This window comes from Mizuhopecten yessoensis, unplaced genomic scaffold (assembly GCF_002113885.1).
Source record: "Mizuhopecten yessoensis strain PY_sf001 unplaced genomic scaffold, ASM211388v2 scaffold7205, whole genome shotgun sequence".
Classification (NCBI taxonomy): Eukaryota; Metazoa; Mollusca; class Bivalvia; order Pectinida; family Pectinidae; genus Mizuhopecten; species Mizuhopecten yessoensis.
The window spans coordinates 1,070-7,702 of NW_018406933.1; positions in this window are offsets into that span (position 1 = coordinate 1,070).

Here is a 6,633-nt window from a genome sequence, read left to right on the forward strand (position 1 = left end):
CGGTAATGGCAATTTAGGTGTACACTTCCCTATGGAGTGAAGTGGTAATTTACGTGTACACTTTACTTTGGAGNTTATATCATAATATATGTCATAGTGTGTCATACTATATGTCATACTGTGTCATACTATATGTCATACTGTGTCATACTATATGTCATACTATATAGTAAAACAGAATAAGTTTGAAAAAATATGTTTTTAGTGATTGTATCGGTTGTTTAAGGCATGTTATGTATGTTCATCTTGTGCATAAAGAATAGATCTTTCGATCCATATGCGACATGTGTGCGAAAGTGAAGATTTGTTTCTAAAATATCAGTTTGAAGTGCGCTCCCGGCGCGGGTCGCATATTTCCCGCATATTATAGAGGGCCGGAGATCTGACATTAATCGACGACAGACCGATATGAAAAAAATCGATAAAACGTCAGAATAATTCGGACTATACATTTTACCTGCGGGCATGCTCACCGAGCGGGCACCAAACAGAGATATTTCTTTACTAATTAATGTAGACACATAACCATGATAAATAGGCTTTTACCATGATGATCTCCAAGTTAGTGTATATCTTTGTAGCACATGTATCAGAGATCTTCCATTTTCCGTTTTACTCATTTTTTGTTTCATTTAACTTTCTTTCACTTCATTTGTGTGTGTCTTTCCTTCTTGTTACCTTCTTTTCTGTCTTTAAGTTGGATTTCGTTATCTTGCTTCGGTTTTCTTCACTTGTATTCTTGTTCTCATCTGGTCCCTCCTTTCTGGAGATTCTAAGTCCCCGTTTTAATAACTTTGAGAGCCAAAGTTACACTTTTAAGTAGTGACGTGATTAATGATATACAAACTTAGTCTTTATTGTTTTTGAGTTCATCAGTTGTACGGAAGTCTAGTAGTAGTAAGCATGGCTCTTGACCGAAGGGTTGCGGGTTCGAGTCACGGTACGGCACTGTGTTGTATCTTTGAGCAAGATACTTTACTCCGCTTGTTCCAGTCTACTCAGCTGTAAATGAGTACGTGGTTGGGCAGTGCTAGAATTGTTGAATGCTAGCTGTGAGCGCCGAAATGGTAGCACCGGCTGCATGCTGCCCAGGGAGTTGAGAAAGATATTTGCTGGTTGCAAAGGCCCTATAACCACGGATAATTATGGATTGAACGTCTGTCAGAATGCAGTTACAGCCAATATGAATGCAATCTGGGTGACAGATAAATAATATGAGAAGGGCATATGTAAATAATAATTTGTGAACCGCTTTGAGACGACCTACGAACTAGGTTGTCATGAAGCGGTATATAAGAACGACGAATAATAATAATTATTATAAGGAAGAAACAGCTGTATTGTGCAATGTGTTTTATTTTTGACATAATATTTATATATATATTACTAAATGTTATAGATGCACTCACATGTGTGTGTTTTCGATCGTAATACGGAAATACCTTTGATGATTCTTTGTCAAAGATGATTGATAGGTGCCATATTCACGTTATAAATAGAAGTCATTATTATTATATGGTAATAACAATATACATATTTAACCTGATGCCATTATGATTCGACTGTTACTGATCGCATAAATAGGTTGATGGATCTTCTGGTTTTAAACCAGATTACGTAAAATAATTTTTATAGAGCTTAAAGCTGAAACGAAAATGCAAAAAACGTAAAAATTCCTGATTGACGAATCGTTTGAATAATTGGTTGATTTGTTAATTGACTAAGTTTTGTAAGTTCGTTGGTTAATTGGCTCTGCTATTTATTGATTAGATTATTGATTTGTTAATTGATTAATCATTTGATTGATTGAGTTCTTGGACGATTGATTGATTATTTTGGTTGATTGGTTTCATTGATTGGGGGTTGATCGATTGATTGATAACATAATGGGTTGATTGACGTATTAGTCTATAGATTTATTAAATATGGATTGTTTCATTGTTTTTTATTTTTGAATTCTTTAATTTGTTTTAAACTATTTTTACAAATTATTACAGCCCGTTTTCACTAGCAGTAATTATATATATATTTTTTTAATATGTATGCTACCCTGTTACACAAAACGCCTTTCAAAATTGTCCTAGTTTTGATTTTTTAATTTGCATAAATTTTGACTAAATTGAAAGAAGAAAATAAATCGAATTCTCGAAATAGTACTCGAACATAGTCATACATCTGTATGTTACACACAAATGTATGGATAACGCAATGTGTGTTATAAGCATGTAACAACGTTACTACTGTAGTATCATTTATTTCCGTGGGGTTAAAATTTCGTGGTTTTCATAGACTAGCCTGTTTCAAGGACACTATATTTATATATCGCTAATTTCTAATTTCCCCCTATCTATATCATACCAAATTTATGTTTTCGTGGGGATTTAATTTCGTGGATTATTGTTAACAACGAAATGAACGAAATTTAATGTCCCACGAAAATTGATGAGTTTACAGTATATTCCTTCCCTAAGTATGTTAATGAGTTATCATAAACTCTAAATGATTAATTTGATATTTAATGATTAATTACTACTTAATTCCAATCAGCATACAAGTTAAAAATTGTCCAAAATAGAAGCACAACCTCATTTTGAAGTGCTAAAATCGGTGTCTGGTTGGAGGCGAAAAAAATAGCAAAGTAAGCACAGATGTATTGTTGGTGAAACCCAATTTTGGCATTCATCACCGTTGTATATTGATATCACAGTTAATATACATTCCACCTATAAAAACGGCAATTGAGTATATGTAAAACATGCACTACCTGTAAATTAACGCAAGAACCTACTCTTTAATTTTGTGGAAATAAGACCACAATAAATACTAAAAAAGGGAATTGTTTTTCTTTCGCATATGCATGATTTAGCAACGACAAACTCATCTTTTTCGCTTTTAATATATTTTTTAAATTTCCCTACTTTTCGTCCTTGCATGTGAGGCTGATTTTATTAGGAGGAAATGCTATCATTACCAGTAACGAAAACCTGGGTTATTCATCTGCATGTACATATGTCGACGTCGGACTGTCTTCCAATTACAAGGAATTCATTGACTATGCCGATCATATAACCATCTGAAAATGAAATCAATGATATTCTTCTTGACCCGTTAAAGTTAAAGTTACAGTATATACTAACAACATAACCATTATGAATATATATGACTTTTTACATAGTTGCATCATAATTTCCAATAATGAACTGTCTATTTCTTGACCTTAACATATCTGCTTCTTCAATCTTCGGTGATTACATCATGCATTCATTCGCTTACTGGGAAATATTCTAAAGCTCTGTTGATACGAAGGTTGACGTTTTCCATTGCTGTTTTGTTGTCGATGATGCAGCAATCGCTTTCCATTCTGGAACACCTGGCTCCAGGATCAGGATCTTAAGTCTGACACTTTTTTCAGTTTTTACGGTGACCTTGTACCCAGTCCTCTGCTTAGTGTCAGTGGGTGCAGTGGGATCGCAGTTTTGTTATGGCATCGGCAGCTGTCTGAGTGACCTCCATTCAACGCTGTCTAACATAATTTAACTCCTTGGTAGCGTGAAGAATCTCTCTCAGTGCCTTCAGCTCCAACACACTCATTTTTAATGTGGTCCTACTGTCGTGCATATTGATAAATTTGCTTATAATTTTGCAATTTGCATATTTCGCCGAATAACTTTTCTGAAAAGTCGCCAAAACATATAATACTCCAAAAAAAGGCCGGAATAAAAGTTATTCAATAAGAATTTTAGAGTTACAACAAGTATATAAAATTATATTATCTACAAAAGTATAAATATCGGTTGATAATTCATTTATGATTCAATAATTATACAGGATATTACTTACAATGAAAACATGCCTGTTACCATCACCAATACTCTAGTGGTTAGGCTCACTTACGCCCTCTGCACCCCTGGGATATGTCATACAAATGTAGCAAAATCGAAGGCTCAGTGTGCGCCACCTTGTTAATGAGAAAAGAAGACTAGTTCGTTCCTTTGATGTACATCAAAAGAATTTCGTGCTCACGTAACGGTAAACATTGACAGACTTTGAAGTCGGGTGTCGCCCCTTTGTAATCTTCTAAGTACAGGTTTCAGCCTAGCGATCGGTCGTTTTTTTATTTGAAACCAATCAAACAGCTGTTACAGGGGTGCAGAGAGCGAAAGTGAGCGTATAACGTAACCACTGGGTATCGAGGATGTATATCAGAAGGACTGTTAAGATACTTTCGAGATAACAAATGCCTAAACTGTAAAACCTCGATATAATTTCCGTCATTTCATTTGCTTTTATCGCTTACCCTATAGACATTTGTTATCCTTCTTGAACAACCGACCTTATTCCGTGTCCTTTTTAAGGACCTCTATTTAATATTTTTCTTTGTTCATTTTTTGTGTTACTGGTGATTAATTTTGAGTTCAATTTGTAGTGTGTTTACCCTTCGTGGTTTATATAGACGAATACGTGATCTTTATAGACAGGAAACTTGTTAATATAAAGGTAAGTGATCTTCATTTGCAGATGGGAGATCTTTATATACAGGTATGTCCACAGAGAACGAATAGTGGTCTTTATAGATAGGTAACTGGTATACATATAGAAAACAGTGATATGTATACGAAAGTAATTGGATTTTATATCGGAAAGTTGCATTAACATACAGGTCAGAAATATTTATATGCAGGTTGGTGGTCTTTATAAACAGGACAGTGGTTTTACAGCTGCTGGTTTGAAAGACGTAGGTAGTTTACTAACAAAGAAACATGTCCTTATAAACAAAAGAATGATCAAGGTGGGTTGTCTTTATAGGCAGGTAAGTTCTTTAAACAGGTCAATTTAATTTCTATGCAGATGGGTGGTCCTGATATACTGACAAGATATTATTAAATGCAGGTCGGTAATATATGTATAAACATTTAAGCTATGAGTTCTTTATATACATACAGTTGGTATTGAAATACAGGTCAGTGATATTTTTATGATTATGGGTGTTCCGTAAGTAGAGTAAAGTAGTCTGAAAGATTGGTTTGTTTTGGTTTAATTTTGTTTAACGTCCTATCAACAGCTAGATAAATCATTAAAGGTCGTGCCTCCCTGTATGTGTGCTTGCGTGTGTGTATGCAGGAATGAGGGTATATTGTGTGTTTGCCTCCTTGTGATAGTGCGGATCTGATGCAGACTTTATAGTGCTATCTCACTGAAATACCATGCCGAAGGCACCCAGCACAGCATTCCGCCCGGTCACAGTATACTGACAACGGGTGAACCAGTTGTTGCCATTCTCCTAGCTAAATGCAGAACGTTAAGCAGAGAATAACAACTACCATTTTGAAGGACGTTGGTATGGCCCGACCTGGTAGGTAGTTAGAAGTAGAAAGGAAGATAGATATCCCAAACATTGCAATGGATGCAGCAGATTTATTTTGGTAGCTCTTTTGTTTCCAAATAAAGGACACAAAAGCAAATCCCAAATTCTGCAGAGGGTTTCAATACAGGAAAGATGTGCTTTATATAAAGGTCAATTATATTTGAATGCAGGTTGGTTTCCTTTCAGGACAGGAAAGTATCTTTTTTTATAAGTCTGTTATATTTTTGTGCTGGTAAGTCGTATTTATAGGAAAGTCAACTTCATATGTATTCATAAAAAAAATAAAAAATAAAAATAAAAAAAAAAATTGTGTATAATGATACAGGCTTACATTGGGTTGTGACATTAATACGGCTATTTCATCTCTGTCAATGTTTTATCTATTGACTTGAATGCCTTATTTGTTGAAAATACTATGCTTAAATCATCAAATCAACATTTTACGTATCACGTTTGCATTTCTCAAACACCTCCAAGCGAGTTTTATACGTAAGAATTTAACGCCTTTGGAATTCTTGCTGGGAGTTATATTGATTGATTGAGATTGAATAATCACATGCTAATTGGTAGAAAATTAGCATACATGAATATTAAACGACTAGTTATTAAGCGTAACGATATTACTTAATGGTACGTGTACCTATGCAAAACACATATTTTAGGACAACGATCAATCAGAGAGAAAAAAACTAATGAATATATATTTATATAAGACACGTAAGCACTTGGCTTAGTCTATGCGTGTTACTTCAATGCTATACAGATCCTATATTCTTCCATTACTAGAATACTGTTGCGAGGTATGGGATGGGTGTACTCTCGGTGACGCAGACAAACTAGAAACACTTCAACTTGAGTCTGCACGGATAATCACGGGTTTACCCTCTTATTCTAGCAGAACATCTTTATACTCTGAAAGTGGATTCGAACCCTTATCTCAGAGAAGATCTAGGAGAAAACTTCAACTATTCTACAAAATTCACAATAATATCACGCCAACCTATCTTATTTCTCTACTGTCTCCTCTTGTCTCAGAAAATTCACAATACAACCTCCGTAATGCCGATAATTATTCTCTTCCTAATTTCCGACTTCAACTTTCAAACTCATCCTTTTTCCCTTCTACAATCCGACTTTGGAACCAATTAGACCTAGACATAAGACACAGAGTTTCACATGCAGCGTTTAAGAATTCTCTCCTAAATCTTCAAAATTTATATGTTCCAAAATATTATCTGATTGGTGATAGAAAACTTAACATTTTACAT